The sequence below is a fragment of the Aulonocara sp. 'chitande type north' Nkhata Bay genome, linkage group LG1 (assembly GCF_057382095.1).
Source record: "Aulonocara sp. 'chitande type north' Nkhata Bay isolate Kocher_YH1m ecotype deep benthic linkage group LG1, A_spYH_male_GT1.1, whole genome shotgun sequence".
NCBI classification, from domain to species: domain Eukaryota; kingdom Metazoa; phylum Chordata; class Actinopteri; order Cichliformes; family Cichlidae; genus Aulonocara; species Aulonocara sp. 'chitande type north' Nkhata Bay.
In genome coordinates, this window is record NC_141344.1 from 32,583,573 (window position 1) to 32,604,041 (window position 20,469).

A 20,469-nucleotide genomic window follows, 5' to 3' on the forward strand; every position below is an offset into this window, starting at 1 on the left:
ATTGCTCTAAATTACAGCATCATTGGATCTACATAAAGTGAGAAGCAAAATGAATTGCTTTTACAACATTTTTTTTACTTATTGTAATGGGAAGGGTATCTTTTGGGGCAGATTTGAGAGGCTGAAAAACACTATACTATACTATAGTATAGTGTTTTTCACTATACTATAGTTGTGATTTGGCGCTATATAAATAAAATTGAATTGAATTGAACTATACTATACTATACTTTGTAACGGCAGTTTGCTCCGAGTCTTGCAGACCTTAAATGTCTCAATAAACAATTGCACCGAAGAGTACACACTGTCATTTCAGTTAGTTCTCTTTGTCCCAGAACCCTAGGTTTTATTTTTTATTTCAGTTCACCAAAAAAATTTTCTTCTCACCAAGATTTAGAATACAGTTTAGTGTTAATCAGCTATAATAACATTAAACACCATTGTAGAAAAGCAACATAAGGCAATATATTTTGCGTAACATTCAATCAGAGATGAATGAATGCAAATTGTCTTACAGAAATAACGAGACAAATAAAAGGAATAGTGAATCTTTTTTTTTTCAGATTAAAAGATGGACTTAATATGAAAATAGCAAATTAAATGTGTTTTTTTTAAAGTAAACCGTTAATTTACTATCATATGCAAAATGCATGCAAAATCCAAAATCCACTTCCTGTAAAAACATAACAGCTAAGTACCTCTTTAGATTGAATAATAAAAAGAGAAACGTAATATCAGCTGTCACTGAAAGGCGTGTACAGAGATGGGCAGTAACGCGTTACTTGTAACGCGTTACTGTAATCTGATTACTTTTTTCAAGTAACGAGTAAAGTAAGGGATTACTATTGCAAAATCGGTAATTAGATTACCGTTACTTTCCCGTAGGAACGCTGCGTTACTGCGTTACTAAAACCGTGATTTTTTTTTGCGAGAATGTCTCATGACAGTGACGTAAGCAAGTGCTATGTTGGTGACAGCAGCTGTGTGCAGATCAACAATGGATAATATATCGAGTGCGGGAGAGAGTATGAGCGTGCAGCGTTTAAAGTGTGGAAGTACTGACCTTACTTTGAGTTTGATTCCATAAAAAGTGACAAAAACATTAGCGTCCATCGTGCGTGGGAAGAAAACTTCTTTTTACAGCGAAAAAAACCCCTAAACTTCCGAGCAAGCACCGAGTAGCTACGACGTGATGGGAAACTCACAGAGACACTCGCGCGGATTCTTCAACTGACCGCAGCACACCTGCACCAGGGTAACCCTCCGCCTACCCTGCTCCTGCTTTACAGGTGAAAATAGAGCAAAAGGACCGCTGAGTCTTTGACTTTATTTATTTTCTGCTGTGTTTTACTTGCATCTGTTTGAAAGAGTGAGTGAAAACACAAAAAATATTTTATTTTATGTGCTGGAATGTGTAGAAAATAGGTTTAAATGTTAAACTAATTTATTCAAGTCAGAGAATGTTGCATATAATTAAATGTTTTGCTTGATGCATAAAGTTAAAAGATTAAAACTGATAAAACAAGTTTTAAAAAGAGACTTTTCCATTTGATTACATTTTGTATGATGGATTATGTAGAAAAAGTAGAATTGGGCTGAAAGATCTATCACTTTATCACCTCTTCAGGTTGTAAATCGTGTTTTTAAAAAGTAACTAAGTAACTAAGTAACTAAGTAATTAATTACTTTTGAAAATAAGTAATCAGTAAAGTAACGGGATTACTTTTTTGGGGGAGTAATCAGTAATTAGTTACTGATTACTTTTTTCAAGTAACTTGACCAACACTGGGCGTGTAGTCCTTAATTTTTGCATAAATTTAAGCCTTAGTGCCTTTTCTGTTTCATTTTTTGGCTGCTGGTTGGTCCCATAGGGAGGCAGTCCCTTTCAGTTTGCTATAAAATAAAGAAAGAAAATTACTATTGACGCCTTTTAAAACAATATCAAGCTTTGTGCAATCCTATTCGGCTTTTCTGGAAATTCACTTCCGCAATATTAACTTTAATATCCCGCTGCTTTTCAGATGAATAAACTACTGTCTCTTTAATCAGAAACTGTGAAGTTTTATTGTTCTTTTTTTAAGTTTTTGCCTCTCACATGTCTCTTTGACAGAATAGTAATGATCAGCTCAAGTAGTGTGAACAACTGTTACAAGTATACTTGTTAGTCACATACAGGTGTTCTCGCTTGAGTAGTCCAGCCTCTTAAAAATAATTTTTAAAAAAGCAGGAGTGTCCACACTGTACGAAGCCACTGCCTTTTGTGTAATACTTCAGTCTTCTTATCTTTTAATTGCTGGTTTGCCAAAGTTTGCATGTAAAGCAAGCTTGTGAAAACGTGTTGTTTAAAGCTTTCTGTTGCATCCCCCTTCAAGTGTTAATTGTGTTCTCGCTTCAGGCGTGCATTGTTAGTTGTAGTGCTTCCAAGTGAAAATGAGGGGGACTGGAAGCCAAAGAGACTGGAGGTGATGAAGGCTGATAAAGACCTTTATGGCCACTTGTGGCAGTGGCACAGATGTTGCACCTGTTACAGAGCAGGCGGTAGCAGGTCAGGTCAAGTGAAGTGCTTATTAACTGGTTCACTCTATTATGTGAATATGAACTCTTTGGAAACATGGTGTTTAATTAATTCTACAGAGAATCTTTCATATCCTGCACTTCAAACCAGTATCCTTCATGTGCGCACATGAGGCACGAAGAATTCAGTGGGGAAGTGCTGGTCACATGCAGTAAAATCTGTCAAGGGCAAAAAATAATTTTGATAGCTGGAATTAACGCTAAATCATTTAATTCCAAGACATGGAATTAAATGAAAAACATGATTCATGTATGCAAACGATTGTCTCATTACTTAGCACTTGACAGTAAAAGCAGCATGCCAAGCTATTTTAGTTACAGTAACTGTGGACCCCCAGATGTGTACACATGTGCTGTAAAAACAGTAAACAGGAGGTGATAAATAATTATCTCAGCCAAAACATCTCTCAAACTCATGTTTTCCACTGTTTTCTTAGTAAAATTACGAAAGTAAACAAAGTACCTACACAAGCCTCAGGTGACTGTTGCTGACCCTGATGCATGATACAGATATGGATAAGATCTCTGTTAAGAGCAGCAGCAACTAAACTTCCTTCCCAAATTCCTGCCTGAGGTAATTTGGTGGTATTGTGGCGGACCACCAGGTGGCTCCACTCACACCCAAGTTGAACGGAAGTGTTGGGGTGGAGATTTTGGCGCTCAATATATGTGAAGTTCTGAGAGTCAGTTAATAAAGTTGGAGTGAGACACAGAGACCTCTCCTGTCGTTATTACATACCTCCACAGTATATAAATAAAATGGAATTGAACCGAATTACTCCTGTACCTATTCTCATCTATGATGTGAATTTCCAGCTCCACCACATCTCACAGGTGCTCTATAGGACTGAGATCAGTTGACTTTGGATTCGTGTACACCGATCTTACTGTCATGTTTCCAGTTTGAGATGATTTGAACTTTATGACATAGCATTTTATTCTGCTTGAATCAGTCATCCATCAGAAGAAGGGCGCATTGTAGTCATAGTGTGCCAATAAAACAGCCTTACACCATTACAACACTAGCACTAGCTAGAACAGCTGATACAAGGGGATTGGATCCATGCTTTTATGTTATTTAGGCCAAATTCTGACCCTTCCATCTGAATATAGCTGAAATCAAGACTCATGAGACCACACAGCCATTTCCAAGCTTCTGTTGTCCAGATTTAGTGAACTGTAGCCTCAGTGTCCTGTTCTTAGCTGACAGTAGTGGCACAGGTGTCGTGCTCTTATGCCTGTTCTGTAGCCCATCTGCCTCAAGGTTCGATGTGCTCTTCTGTGTGCCTTGTAGTGAGTGGTTATTTGAGTTGCTGTTATCCTCCCATCAGCTCAAAGCAGACTAGTCATTCACCTCTGATTTCTGGCATCAACGAGGCATTTTCACCTAGTGATCTGCAGCTCACTGAATATTTTCTCTTGTTTGGACCATTCTCTGTAAAACCTCAGGGTGGCTGCGGAGGAGAGATTCCAGTACAGCTGCAATTTTAGAAATATTCAGACCAGTCTGTTTGGCACAAACAACCATGTTACATTTAAAGTATGTATACAAGGAAGCGCTCCTTTTGGCTGCTCCATTGTCACAAGGGATTGCCACAGCAGGTAGCCGAGTATGTTTGATTTGGCAGAGTTTTACGACAGATGCCTTCCTGATGCAACCCCAAAAGAGATAAACTGATAGGAGTTTTTTTGTGCACTATTGTGTTCTGCATTAAAAGTCAGGAAATGAAATCTCTCATTTATGTAAGTATTCAAGCTCTTTATTCAGTACTTTGTAGAAGCTCCTTTGGCAGTAATTACAGGTTTAAAACTCAACAAGCTTTCAACACCTGGATTTGTGCAGCTCATCCCATTCTTTCTGGCAGTTTCTCTCATGGTCTGTGGATGGGTAGTGTCTGTAATAACAGCATCGGGTCTTTTAGCTGATGCTATGTGAGGGTTTTAAGTCTGAGTTTTTACTGGGCCAGTCACAGTCACCAAGCATTTGGTCACAGGGGATTGTCTGAGTCACTGGTTCTCTTTCTATAACTGTGGGGTATTTACCTTACAATATAAAGTGCCTTCAGACAACGAATGTGAACTGGTGCTGTGGAAGTTAATTGAACTGAAGTGAGCTGAAATGAATGCGGTGAAATGGGATAAAATATAGACAAGTATTTGAATGCCTAAACTCTGTCCAATCAGTTCAAAGTAGCACAGAAGCACTCTAATCAAGTTGTAGACACATCTCAAGGATAATTAAAGCAAACAGGATGCACCTGACCATAGTTTGGAGACAGTAATGGGTCTGAATACATTTGCAGATAAAAATTTCAGTTTTTGTTTTTCATAAAAAGGTTCTAAAACCAGGGTTTTAAGTTTTCAAGTTGCCACTGTGAATTATTAAGTCCAGCAATGTTTTATCGGTTTAATACTGAATCAGCCATACCATCAAGTGTTTAATAAATGAGACTGCACTCATCTTCCTTTTGTTTAATCAGGATCAGTTTGTTTGATCATATGTACAGCATGTCAAAATGGCATAGCATTTAATTGGTATGTAGATTTATATATTAAATAACCCAAATAACAAACAGGCACATTTTAATCCAACTGGACACTGAACCCTAGCTTTGCATGTGCACTTGGCAGGAAACAAAACCACAGAGAAAAAGAAAGGGAGATGCAATATGTATGTATACAAATGTCAAAATGTCAAAGCATGTAATCCTTTCAAAAGGTGATGAGGTCTTTGGTTAGAGCTTGGCACGGCTCCACACTCTAACACAAGAAAAGTGCTTACTCCAGGTTCTGGAGGTGAACACTGTGTTCTGATCCCACTTCCCCCTTTGCTCACTCTCCGTCTTCTGTGCATTCACTCATCTGCTCTCTCTAGCTGTGAGGGGATTATTTTGGTATCATGCATATGGATTTACAGTAGCACTGTACAGTATATCCTGAGTGGCACTGTCCCCTTTCTTTAATGTAAAGTAAGTATTCCATGAACGATTTTAGTGGTTAATGAATAAACCATTAGTACAATTCTCTACAGATCACTCCCCAGTCTCCCCAGTGATACTTTCACTTTTGGATTAGAGCCACATTATAAAAGCATGGATGTGCCAAAACTTAACACAGCAGGTTAAAAAACCCAGTTAAATAACAGCAAAGAATTGTTAATGTCATCTGAGAGTGGTGATACATTTCTATCACAAGATTTAGATTCTGAATATTCAGAAAATTGTGAATATTCTGAATATTGTGTAATTTTTGCTGCCATACAGCAACATCAGGAAGAAGGAACACGAGAAGCTTGAGAAGTACTAAGGGCTCAGAGAAGAGGTAGAGAAGATGTGGAGGGTGAAGGTAACAGTGGTCCCAGTGGGAATCGGAGCACTAGTTGCGGTAACTCCCAAGCTAGACGAGTGGCTCCAACAGATCCCAAGAACAACATCGGTGATCTCTGTCCAGAAGAGCGCAGTCCTAGGAACAGCTAAGATACTGCGCAGGACCCTCAAGCTCCCAGGCCTCTGGTAGAGGACCCGAGCTTGAAGGATAGACCACCCGCAGAGGTGAGAGGGGAATTATTTATTTTTATCTAGTATTATTACTTACCACTTTAGTTTCCCATGGCGGCATATGGTGCTGTTTAGTTAAAACTGCTTCTGCCTGTCAAAAGTAGTGTCTGGGAGACACACACCATTTAGTTTAGCAAATATCCTAGCAATGGGAGCAAGATCTCACTCACACAACTCAAACAGTGAATGAAACAGCACACAAACTGCCAGAGTCCAGAGTCTTATGAATTGTAACTTGTGTAGTGTTCTTTTAAGAAAATCATTCGTCATGCATTACATATTACATAAAATTTTTCAAATAACCATCCAGACAGTGTTCATATTATTTTAGAGACCAACACTTAACCCTTATTATTGTGTGTGTGTGTTTTCTTTACCTTTGAGGTTTTCATTCATAGTGGGTCCTCTTCACAAAACTTCCCCAATGAAACTACATTTTATCGGATATTCTATGGATTCCTGCATAGCCTTTTAAAAATTCTGTCCGCCGTCTGTCCTCCCACCACTCATCTGTCTTCTTCCACTTACAGCAGCTGTTGCTAGGCAACAACTCATGGCTGCATTAGAAAATTAATATTTACATAAAAAACAGTATTCAGCAGTGAGTGAATAGGCTATTAGATGTTACATCGTGGAGTAATTTAGGTGAATTTCAATGTGTGGTGCAAAAACATTTTTCAGTGTAAGTGCAATTTGATTACCCCAAACCTAAATGGCAATCTATGGCAAGTGGAAGTTACTGGGGCATATGGTGCGACTGTAGTCACATGTTAAGGAGCAATGTGTGCTTCTCTGGTAGCTAAAACTGAAAGATTAGAGCATAAAGTTTTCATAATTCAAGTCATATTTTTTTTATTTCCCTACAGATAATGAGGCATTGTAATAATAATAATAACAATAGTAGTAATAATAAAAATAACAATACAAATTTAAATGGTGAAAGCAGAGGTCACATATTTTCAAGCAAATACTGTTTGTACTGGTTGTCAAATAATAAAAATAATTGCCAGATCTGGATTAGAGATTGAACTGCAAAAAACAGCTGATTCAGCCAGTCTGGTCCTTTTACAGCCTAAGAAGAAGGGCAACACAATTTTCATCTCGCTAATATTTGACATCCGGTGTGAGGTTTTATCACCTTCTTCGTCTTTTCTTCTCTAATCTTTTGTTCTCCAGCCCACCTGCTATGGTGTGGCCGTACATCCCAATATTACCGCTGTCTTATGCCTGAACATAGCTGCCTGCCAGGCTTTGAATAGATTTTTGAGATTCTGCAGATTTCTTTTAAGTCTCGACAAGGCAGCCATTTCTCAAATGTTTTAATTTATCTAACAGAAGGTGTTCAAGGATTCCCAGGCAGTGCCAGCCTGACTATTTCACATTTCTAGCGTAAGTCATTAAAAAGTATAGGCAGCTTTGCTTTTGTCATCAAGGGCAAATGATAAAATCATCCTTGGTATCTAAAGTTGACCTGTTATGCTTATTTTGATCCATATTTTAATTCCGCAACTCTAAATAGTTTCTTTGTGTAATTCAGTTTTACACTATTCTAATGTGTGTAAGCTCTTCTCCTTTAAAGCAGTCCTTCCTCTGAGTGAACATACTTCTAATTGGTTGCCTGTGGCAAACAGAAGGTTTGAAAGCAGCTGTACTCATAGTCAGAGCTGGGAGCATGAGATGACCATATTAAGGTCATGTCAGTTTCCCTGGCATCAGTGATAGCCAGCTATAGACAACAAAAAACTCTATCTTTAAATATGGAAGGTTGAAGAATACACTAATGCAAGCAAAAGGACTCGTGTCTTACACACGTGTCTTTGCAGCTTCTGCAATTCAGCAGAATACAACTGTGCACAGTTTTTCATTCTGCTGTTAACCTTGCATACGGTGCACAGGTACACCGTTTACTGAACCAATAGTCTGGCATTTATCAAGTACATGTAAGAGCGGGGGTGCTAATCGATAATTCATTTTGGCTTTGCCTTCATAGCATTATAAACAACTGGGACAATCTGGTGGTTGGCACCGCTAGATTAACACTCTTACATTAGAAGTGCTGGAGTGAAGCAGCAGCTTGTCATTTGAACGGCTGAACAGTCAGGTGGTCTGCTGCCAGCTCATCAAAGCACGGAAAAGGGCAGAGGATATCGTTGCCTCTGCCAGTCGCCTCTGCCAAAGCAGGTAACCACCTGTTTAGCACAAGTCACTTCTGGTGCATCTGAGCTCACAGCAGCCACCGGTGAGGCAGCAGTCATACTCTTCCACCAACTGTGTAAGGCTCTTAAAACCACAAACATACAGCCCTGAGCATTTGCCAAAACACACGCCTAACCCTGTGAGTAACAACTGTTAATTAATCAGATAATTCTACTCAGTGAAATGTCAGACATGGTCATAAATTCCTGTGAAAATGCACCAGGGCCCAAAGCAATCAGATCACCTATTTTAACCAATCAACACAAAATCTCCAAATACTAAGTTGACACTGATATGAAAGGAAAAGAGAGAAGCTGTAAAATCACATTTGAAAGCTTCAACCAGAGGAAGCCTTTCTTTTTTTCCTTACAGATAAAGGTAAACCTTATTCAGCACTACAGCTCTCTGCTCTCAGCTTTCATAGAGCTCTCTGTAGCTTTTTCTATATAATAACCTAGATACACACTGCACTAGTACAGCTGTGCCTGTGCTGCTTGAAACCATGCCAAAGCTGCAACACCAGCAAAATGATACACACACACACACACACACACACACACACACACACACACACACACACACACACACACACACACACACACACACACACACACACACACACACTTCAGTCTTAAATGTACATCTACTCGATGTGTTTATATATAATTGGGTACATGGCTCTCTGATTTGTCAGCACAACATGTGAGGTCTTACTGCAGTGTGTCCTCCACATAATGTGTCAATCTCGTCATGTGTGACTTGCTTCCAATTTGTCATCACCAATTAGCGAGGCCAAGTTCCTTCTACTCCCTCACAGAAGGAATGAAATATCCAAGATACCGCAGCACATGATCTTCAACGGGATATGCTGCAATTCTTTTGGTGCTTTACAGTTGAAAAGTCATATATAAAGACATTTATTATGATTATTATTTAATCAGATAATAAGTGACCTTGTTCGATTTTCATCAGGCTTTTTTGTTTGTTAGTTTTTTGTTCGTTTTTTGCAGAAGCAACCACACAGACCACTAAAGATTAAGGAAAACAGATGTCTTCTTCCAACCCAAAGGGCAATAATGGCTGACATCAGCATGCTGCTTTTAAGCTCTCCCTTGCTCCGTTTCTGGAACTGCAAAACATATTTTAGGTTTTCTGCCCACGTGAGTCGAACAGGCTTTGGAGAGTGTAACACTTTCAGGTGGAAACCACATGCCTCTGCTGCGTGAGCAAGTTTCCTGAAATCAACATTAGGATTCTTTGATTCATCGCTGGTTGTCTTGAGGAAGGCACTCCAGGACTGTGCTGCCAACACGCAACAGTTTCTTTTACCTTTAAATTTCACGCGAGGACTTTACATCCCTATACGCCTGGTGTAATAGAACAGATATGTTACCATAATCAGGTCTCTAACTTGTTTTTCTTCCATGTCTCTGCGGTATGTGTGATGACAGCAAACACATTCAGCAGTAACTGAATATCACAACAGCACATAAACAGTGTCTCTGCTGTAACATAAGCCTTTAAAGATAAAACGCTGTTACCTTTTAATGTGTTTTTTTTCTCCCTCTTGCTCAAGTATTTTTTCAGCAGTTTGCTTCTGTCAAACCTGGTAATAAATTATCCATTAACTAGCATATTAATCAAACCCAATAAAAAAGCATCTGGTACCTTAGGCATACACAATGCACAAGGCACACATACACTTTGAGGCCACATGACTATTTTCCTCTTTTCTCCCTCATAAAATCAGAAGATACTTGGCTGGCTCTGTTAGCCAGTCTGTGCAAACAAATGTCTGCAGCAACTTTGAGCACAAAAGCTGCCAAAACCATGTGAGACGCCAAGGAATTGCAAGGAATGACCATCGGTTCCTCAACATGCAATTCTAGCCCTTAGCATACATCTGCTTTCCATGGACTGTTAGTGGTGTGATAGCAAACCCTTAAAGCCATAGTTTTTCTCTCAAGTAGTACTCATTGAACATTTCCTGTTTAGTGGATAATTTATTGCGAAATAACAAATAACAAATAATAAAAAGCTGATAGCCGATAATACAATAACACATGGTTTGTGGTTCAGCCACATTTTTTTTTTTTTGTCGTAATTCTCAAAAGCAAGTCTGATAGAACATATACGCACCAGTTTTAAACAATCCAGCCGTCGACACAAGCTGTGCATGGATCAAGTTTTGCTTGTCCTGCAGTATCTACCTATAAAGCACATCCAAGGCCCATCTTCACACTTAGACTTAGTTTTGCAGTGATTCTCTTTCAGGCTCTGGGCACTCCTAAAACATGGGTGACCTACACAACAATACTCTGCCTGCTTCCTGTTTAGACACACACAGAGCACCATGCTGCTGCTGCTGCTGCTGCTGCTGCTGCTCTGCTAACACGTCGCTCACACTTATCCTACTGTGTAGGCATCTGAGACTCCAGCGCAGTGCAGAAGTTATCCTATAAGAGGATTTTTGTCCGAGCCACACCTTTCAGGCTGTGCATTCAACCTTTCCTCTTGTCTCTCCAACTGCCTTTCATAAGTGTAACAGGTGTTATTAGATGCTTGATTATGGACAACAGCAGTCAAGTGGGAAACCATCTGTTTCACAGCTTGCTGGTGGTCTGTTTAACCTGGCTCTCTTGTCTCTTAGAGCTAGACTCCCTCAACACCTCAGCAGAGCTTTTCTTAAAGGAAATGCTTCCACCTTTAAGCAAACAGCCCAAAGAATCCGAGTCCGGGAGTCATGTGTCTTTTAACCCTCCTGCCATCCTTTAAAAAACTCACACCCATCACCCTAGGGACCATTCTCAGCCACGCCATAAAAAGACCATATATCCATATTTTATTCCACTTTAAATTAGCCAACCTTGTAAAACTACTTCTCCCTGAAATATTCATGTAAAGTTTTAATTATATTTTCGTTGTTTTAACCCTTCAAATCCCAGTGTTATTACATGAGCGCCCTGTGTTATAAGCCCCAAAAACCAAAAAACGAAACTAAATATTTCCACAAAAAACCAGTTGAAGTAATATGTGATTGTCATTATAAGTAGGCCTTTAGATGGACCAAAGATTGGCACCAACATACATTTTGACCTGCCATTATTTTTTTTGCATTTTTTTTGCAATTTAAAAATTAAAACTTCAAGGCCCTGAGTCTTCATTGACATCCAAGAAAAGAAGAAAAAATAAAATCATATGATGATAATTTGGGGTTGAAAAATAGCGTTTATAATGGAAGTCAATGGGCAGAAAATGGTCCCCAGGGTGATGGGTGTGGGGATTTCTGCTGCTCAGCCATTTTAGGCTGATTTAAGGAATTCACACTGGAATATTAACATTGACAGGTAAAAACTATCCTGTGGCAAGTTTGGTTATATTCCACTGAACACAGTGGAAATGGCAGCCATTTAACACATAGCAGTGGCACAAAAAGGTCCCAAGAAGGCAGGAAGGTTAAGCAAAATCATTTACATTTTAAATAAAAAGAGAGAAAAAGAAACTAATATGGCGCACATTTTGGCTGCTGTAAAGTACTGTTGACTTCATGTTGTCTTTAGATCAATGTCCAAGTAACTGTGGTTGCTTTTTTTAAGGTCATGGCATGGTTTCTGTGTATGTTAAGGTCAATGCCATGAAAATTTCAGAATTTTCTATTGGTGAGAGTAAATCTGAGAGTCTTTGGTGAGAGTCTTTCTAGGTTGTTGCAGTATCAGTTTCCCGGTTTAGTTATAGTTAAGTTTAGTCACTGTGCTTCTGCCTTGTTTAGCCTCTATGTCATCAGCCGTAATAAAGGCTCGCTTTCAGTTTAAATTCACTCCCGTCTCCTCACCTGTGTTCGCACCTGGGTCCACCACACACACACCACCGCACGGCCTGTCTCCACAGACCGTGACAGTACGACGCGACCATGCCAGACCCAGCGACACAAGAGAAGGAGATCATCCAGACAGTGGAGTCGCTATGCAGCAAATGGCTGCAGAGAGGAGGAACGGGAAGAGTTTCTCGTCTTCACTCTCCAACTCCGCCAGCAACAGCAGCTGCCCTGTGTGCGTGCTTTGTCACCAGAGCCATGCTGTTGCGCTGTTTACCCACTGCCTCGCGAGCCAGAAGCAGTCAGAGTCAGAACAGTGAGGCTCACCGCCGACACACCATCGGCTCACGCTTCATCGGCTTCCGCATCTTCGCCACCGTCTGACTGCACAATGCGGCGCACGGAAATGTCAGATGCAATAGACTTTGGTGAGGAAGAGCGGCAGCAGGTGTTACGGACATATAGGGAGGAAGAGCTCTGTTAGAAGCCCTGGCTCATCTCTGAGGAGGAGCTCTCGGCAGCCGCCCCGCCTCAGACCTGCTGCCCACCCTCACCGCCTCGATCGGACTACTCGTCTCCTGCTTCCTATCTGGCATGGATGTGGTCGGAGGACGAGGAGCCGGCCGCCACAGAGATCCAAGTTTCGTCCACGATCGCTTCAAAAGGGAAGTGACGTTCACGTCGCCGTCGCGCGTCGCTACGGCATGTCTCGCCCTCCACAGTGCGACAGGAAGATGCTGTGGAGATCATGGAATTGGACCTTGTGGAGCGGCAGTGAGCCACATGTGCTCAGCTAGAGAAGGAGCTCCGGTGGAAGCCGCGGCTCACTCCTAACTATGAGGAGATTTTCCACAGTACACGCCTGGCTCTTGGGGGCCCCCGGAGTTGCCAGGAGCTCCCACCTACTGCTCCGCCAACACTCGCCTCCCCAGCCTCTGCGACGCTGCAAGAGGCTCCACCGTCTACTTCAACGAGGTCCACAGCCAAGAAAAAGCGGCGTTTGCGTCGCCGTCACACCGCCCAACACTCGGAGGTGAGTGAAGGTGTTCTGTCACCCCAAGTTACCTCTGAGTGGAAGGAGTGTGAAGTAAATACAGACTTAGCTGGAGATATGGCTAGTAATGAACTATTAACCAAGCCACAGTCTAGAGACATTTCTTCTCAGTCAATCATGAATAATTCACTCAATCTTGTAGGGACCTCAGAATCTACACATAGACTGAAAGAGACTTCCACTGATTCTCATGTTAATAGTGTGAGTAGTGGGATGGAGGTGTTTCCTTTTGTGTCTTTTACCATGTCTGAGGTTACATCCAAGTCTAAACTATCTGTGGCAAATGTCTTCCTTCCTGAGTTGGCTCAGCTCCTCCACCAGTCACTTAATGAAGGTAATGATAGTATAACTCAGTCACTGGTGAAGGTCATGTCTGAAGACCATGTTCAAAATAAAGGTTCAAATGTACCAGAGCTGACCGGCTCCCAAGCCACACCCTTCTTTGATGGGCCAACAGGTGTGTCTCTGTCTGAGCCGGACCTCAAGAAATGTGTTTTCTCACCTCCGGGGCCCTCTGAAGCCACAGTAAGCAAGGATATTGCAGAGTTGGCGAATCATGAATTAAAGTGTGACATGACTAGTGATCCTGTTTTCCCTGCTACTCTTGTGTTTAATGAACTGAAAACGGTGAATGCCGATCATGAACTCACGTTAATCCGTCAAGATGAAAACATAAATGCAGATCATGGTAACCTGGACTGTGTAACGTCACAACATGAATTCTGTCTTCCTGAAGGTAATAAACAGGGTGATTTTGAACTGTTTTGCTCCAGCACCATTACCTCCAATCAGGAGATGGAGGCTGAGATCAGGGTTAATGTGACACCATTTTCTCCTGTCTCTGTGAACTCATCACTAGATAAGATTTTGACCTTGAACAATGGTGTTACCACTCACTCACAGCCTGAAGTGTCACCTGCTCCACTCCATATAGTTATCACTCTGAAGCCACAGATCACTGCGGGTGTGGGTTCAAGCAAATGTGTCTGGCCAGCCCCTCTGAGCCTTACACTGCCATTGATTAGGTCCAACAAGCTTATGTTGACTCCTCCTGTGACTACAGAGACTGGGCCATTTGCCTTTAAGCCAATTAAAACTGATGCAGACTCTGAGAACCTAAAGACTGCTGGCTCAGAACTGGTGGTCATTAACACTGCTCACTTCATGGACTCCTGTGCTAAGATAGTAAGCACTATGGACTGTTTTTCACCTGCTCTCTCTCTGTGTGGACTTATGCCTCAATAGCCTGTTTTTCCTTAGCCTTTACCGCAGTTAGCAGCTCTGCTCCCTGCCCAGGTGGCAGCTCTGCTCCTGGTCCAGCCAGGGGCCTCCATAACTGTTCATCCTGCGTCTGCTGCTGGATGCCCGGGTGTGCCTACCCGGCACCCTGCAGCAGCCACACCACTTCACGTCATGTCAGCTGGGGGGCCCGAGGAGCCCGTCCAGCCTCCTTCTGTTCCACCACCTGCGGCTTCGGCTTCGCCTGGTCCAGCTTCGGCTTCTGCTTCTGCTTTGCCTGGTCCAGCTTCGGCTTCGGCTTCTGCTTCAGCTTCGCCTGGTTCAGCTTCAGCTTCTGCTTCAGCTTCGCCTGGTCCAGCTTCGGCTGCAGCTTCGGCTTCGGCTTTGGCTGCTCCAGCTTCGGCTTCTGCTTCAGCTTCGCCTGGTCCAGCCTCTGCTTCTGCGTCGGCCTCGTCTGGTCCTGCAGCTGCCACGCCGCCGCCCATGCCACGTTCTGCACCTCGGAATCGCCGGCCACTTTCCGGGCCACCAGCTGGACGTCATCGCCGTCGAGGTCGGCCCCCAGAACTGTTTCCCCGTCACCGCCGTTGCCGTCCGCACGATCGGCCCCCTGAAATGCTTTCCCCTTGGCTCCTGTACTGTCGGGACCGGGGTCGGCCCCCTGAACTATGTTTCTGGACTCTATTCCCTGCAACCCATGGTTGTTCTTGGCCCGCCTGTTTTGTTTTGAATGGTTTCCAGGGCCCCTGTGCTTTTCATGGACATTTTGTGTTGGACTATTTTCTGAGTTCCTGTGCTAGACATTTTGGTTTTGTTCCGAGAAACAACACAGTGAGCACAGGAGGTCAACAAAAAATCAGCAAAAGACAAAAGGGACCCTCACACTGTGCCGAAAGAAAACGAGTGCGCGTGAGATAACACGAGCCTTCAGCCTGACTACTTTATCAAAGACATAACAATATGCTGCTAATGTTAGATAAACCTTGTTCCCAAACACCAGCTCTGACAAGTTATTCTCACTCTGAATTTTAATGGAAGTGATTTGTTTGTTATGTACAGTGCATCTACAAATATTCACGGTGCTTCACTTGTTCCACCTTTTTTCATGTTGGGGCCTTATTCCAAAATATATAAATTTCATTTTCACCTTGAATTTCTACACATAATATCCCATAATGACAAAGGGAAAAACGATTTCTTGAGATTCTTGCAAATTTTTAAAAAATAATATGCATAAGTATTCACAACCTTTGCCATTATGCTCAAAATTGAGCTCAGGTCCACCCTGTTTCTGCTGATCATCTTCATCATCAGATGTTTCTGCAACTTGATTGGAACCTACCTGTGGTAAATTCATTGACTGACCATGAATTGGAAAAGCACACACCTGTCTGTATAAGGTCCTATAACTGACAGTATCAGTGCACAAAGCAAGCCATGAAATCCAAGGAATTGTCTGTAGACCACTGAGATAGGATTGTATCAAGGCACAGGGAAGGGTGCAGAAACGTTGTGCAGCATTGAAAGACCCAATGAACTCAGTGGTCTCATCATCTGTGAATGACTCAGGACCAGGACTCTTCCTAGAGCTGACTGCCTGGACAATCTGAGCAGTCAGAGTAGAAGGGCTTTAATCAGGGAAGCGCCATGGTCCCTCTCACAGAGCTCCAGCATTTCTGGTTGGAGAGAGGAGAACCTTCCAGAAGGACAGCTTTTCTGTTTAAACAGGCCTTCTGTTGATTATTTATTTAAAATTGATCAATTGTTTTATCTTAAATTACTTGTTAATCTTACTGTATTACATTTAAACTTTTGTATTGTCTATACTGTCTATTTTGGTACCTAACTTTCTGTTTATTTTAGCCTTTTGTGTACAGCGCTTTGTGACTGCCTGTCTATGTAAAGCACTTAATAAATAAACTTACTTCCTTACTGCATTAATTTCTTTTGAACTCCACAAATCAGGTCTGTATGGTAGAGTGATCAAACAGAAGCCAATCCTCAATAAAAGGCAATGAAAGCCCATCTGGAGTTTGCCAAAAGGCACCTTAAGAACTTTTAGAACCATGAGAAATTTCCCTGGTCTGATGAAGAATATACCATAAAGAATACCTCATCAACTAGCCAATACCATCACTACAGTGAAGCATGGTGGTGGCCACATCATGCTGTGGAGATGTTTTTCAGAAGCAGGAACTGCGAGAGACAGGGTGGAGGTAAAATCCATGAACGCATGCACAGACATCCTTGATGATAACCTGCTCCAGAGCACTGTGGACACTGTCATAACAGAGGAGTGGCTTCGGCAACTGAATGCCTTTGAGATGCCCATCCAGATCCCAAACTTGAACCTGATTAAACATCTCTGGAGAGATCTGAAAATGTCTGGTCACCTACCCTCCCCATCCAAGGTGATGGAGCTTGAGGAGTTCTATGAAAGAGAATGGGAGAAATTGCCCAAAAAATAGGTGCACCAGGTTTGTAACATCCCACTCAAAAAGACTTCAGGCTGTAACTGCTGACAAAGGTGCTTTAACAACATATTGAGGCCGTGGATACTTTAAAAACATTTCATTTGCAAGAATTTAAAGTAAACCTTTTTCCTTTGTCATTATGATGTATTGAGTTTGGAATTTTGAGGTGAAAAATGAATTTGGTCCTTTGTGGAATGAGGCTGTAACATGCTAAAATGTATAACGTGAAGAGAAACACTTTCCAGATGCACTGTATTCTTTCTGTGAACTGAATTTAAATAGATAAAAACATTGTTTCTTCATTACCACAAAATCTGTTTTTGCACAACCTCACAAGAATGAAACACTTATGCAGCATGCTCTAGAAGAATGCAGTGAGCCCACTTCACAAAACTGGCTGTTTATCATAAAAAATATCTCCTGAGAAATAAAAATAATTTCATTTGTGGAGCTAAAGCAATTACAAATGTCAGACATACCAGTTTTGCCCTTCTTCCTCTCCCCCTCTATGTAATCTTATGGTAACTGGTCTCAGTTTGTTACGGGTCAATGGGCACATGACGTGAGACAGCTTTCACACAAACTCTGCAGCAGAAAATGTGTGAACACTTTCCCTCAGGCAATAAAAAATAAATGATCACTTGTTTAAAGATGTCCTGGCTCAGAGGAGAATGGAAAGCCAAAGTGAAACTGGAACTTGGGTTCATAATCAAAAGGAAAAGAAAAATGCCATTATAATCAAAACTTTAATAGTGGACTGGTCATGCAACACAGAGCACCTGTATAAAAAAGCCCAAAGCCGACTGTACTTCCTCAGGAGGCTGAGGTCTTTTAACATCTGCAGGAAGCTCCTGAGGATGTTTTACCAGTCGGTGGTTGCTGGAGTACTTTTCTATGCTGTGGTGTGCTGGGGGAGCAGCACAGCAAAGAAGGACTCATCCAGGCTGGAGAAACTGATCAGAAGGGCTAGCTCTGTGGTCGGCATGAAGCTGGACACTCTGGTGACAGTGGCAGAGAAAAGGACATTAAAGAAACTGATGGACATTATGGACAATGCCAGACATCCTCTGCACACGGCCATTAACAACCAGAAGAGTCTGTTCAGTGACAGGTTGCTTCTCCCAAAGACAAGAACTAACAGACTTAAAAACTCCTTTGTCCCACACGCCATCAGACTGTTTAACTCCTCTCTGGAGGGGAGAGGGAGGGGAAACAGGAGGACAAAGGAGGGGGGAACAACTAAGCTGTAGTGCCTCTTCACCTCACTGTACAATACCTTTTGTGCAATACTTTTGTAAATAGTCAACGGTGCAATAGACTCAATACTTGAAATGTGCAATTCACTTGTATTTTTATTTTTATTCCTATTTATTCTATTTATCCTCTTCGTATATTTTATTTATATTGTCTCTGTATTTATATATATATATGTGTGTGTGTGTGTGTGTGTGTGTGTGTGTGTGTGTGTGTGTATTATATATATATATATATATATATATATATATATATATAATATTCTGTAACTCTGTAACTTCTGTCGGTGCTGTGCTTTTTTGGAAATCGAATTTCCCAGAGGAACCCACCCGAGGGATTAATAAAGTTCTATCTGATACTTGCTTATCTCTCCCTATTCAACAGTGTAAAAGTTATGTTTAGGCCATTTGTCAAACCATTATGTTTTACCATAACTAAACAGTACTATTAATCATTTATTTTAAAAAGAAATGTCAGTGTTTAAAAGAACCATGACCTAGATACCCATAACCTTTATACCATCAACATATATGGTTATACCTCCTTGGAAAGAAAGGAGTAGTTAAGTCGTCTTCTATTATAATTGAGAGATTAGGATGAAGGTGAAGATGTTTTTAGGAAAGCACTGATTATAACTGTTGAGCTCTCTTTACATTCTTTTTTACATTCTGTAAAAAGGGATAAAAAAAAATTCAAGGGAAAATGAAGATAGCGTCGGACCATTATGATCCACTAGAACAACTCGAATATTTCTTGGAATTAGAGATGGCAGATTGAACGCATTTTTCTAAAACAACAACAACTACAACAACAACAAAAAATACTCTCTAATTAGGTGTGTTGATGTTGGCAGTAATAGTGGTGATGAATGCTGTCTCAAATGTCAGTCTAATATCCAAAATCCAGAAGTATTTAACTGTGCTAAGCACTGGTGAGTGCAAAAGCTACAGTGCGACTCACATCTATTTCACACTCATTGAACCGTTTAGTGATGGATGGGGACATTGTCATATTTGAAGAGAACATTCCATCTGAAAGATTTAATCATAAGCATCAGGTAATCACCCAGAACAACTCTGCATTGATTTGCAGTTAACATTTCCCCTAAGGCCCCAGGTACACGGGACTAAAGACTATTTGGCGACTGCCTGGTTACCACTGGTTTCAAGGGAAACATTTGCATTCCTTGACCAGCAAGTAGTTGCTTGAGGTTGTTTCCTGTTGCTTGGTGAAATCAGCTGCCTTTGCACCTAAAATCTCCTCGGAATTGTTTTGGTTGCTAACAGATTCCTGTGGTCAGCCATACTTTTACTTGGCCAGGCAACGATTGGCTTCTTCTGGTTGGCATGGCACTTTTTCAAGTTTCACTACTGCTAAGTTAGTCAGCAAGTGTTGGCAGACCAGCTGGTATCGTCCATGCAGGCTATGAGTGAACATGGCAATCTGTTAGCAATCAAAGCAACTGCAAAGAGAATTTTGGTGCAGTACCTTATTTGCAACCAATTTCCCATTGCAAAGGTGGAAAAACTACTCACCAACCCAACAGGGAGTACACATACACAAGTCACTAAATGGTTTCTAGGTCTCTATGAAGCCTAAGGTGGACAAGTTGTCTCAGTAACCAAATCAAAATGCGTCCTTGCAGGATAACAAAGCCACTGGATCCTCTGACAGCAGGTGTCAAAGATGTGGGATTTTTTATAATTGGCTATCCTATTATGTCAATATCACCTTGAAGAAGAAAAACATTTCTTATGATATTTATCAAGCACTGAAAGAAAGATTAAAATGAACCTAGAGGGGCCTTGGTGTCTCATATTTAATTAACTTATTTACCTGTGTCCCATGGCAAAGCATGGTCACACTGAGGCAACCTTGGGTGTGTGTATGTGTGTGTGTGTTTGATGTGTAATATTCTCACTTCTAAAAGCCCATTTTTCCTTTTATCTGCAAGCTGTTCTGTGCATTACGCACACTAGTTGTGTGGCTGTGCATTTACTTTTTCTGTATTTACCACAGCTATCTTCAACATCTAAGGCTGGACTATTGACTACAAAACAGAAGGTTCTTAAAAAAACCAAAACAAATAAAACCAAAGGCTATCCTTGAAAGCATAGTGAGGTTTTCCAGGATTTTCTTTCACTCAAAGTGTTTTTGTAAATGCTCTTCAACAGACTGTCAATTTTAGAAGACCGTGAATGCACCACACACACATCACCAGCAAGAGGGGAGCAGTCCTCCTCGTTAAGCTCAACGTACTGAATCTCCCCTAATTTTGGACAAAGAGCTCAGCCAAGTGTGGTGAAA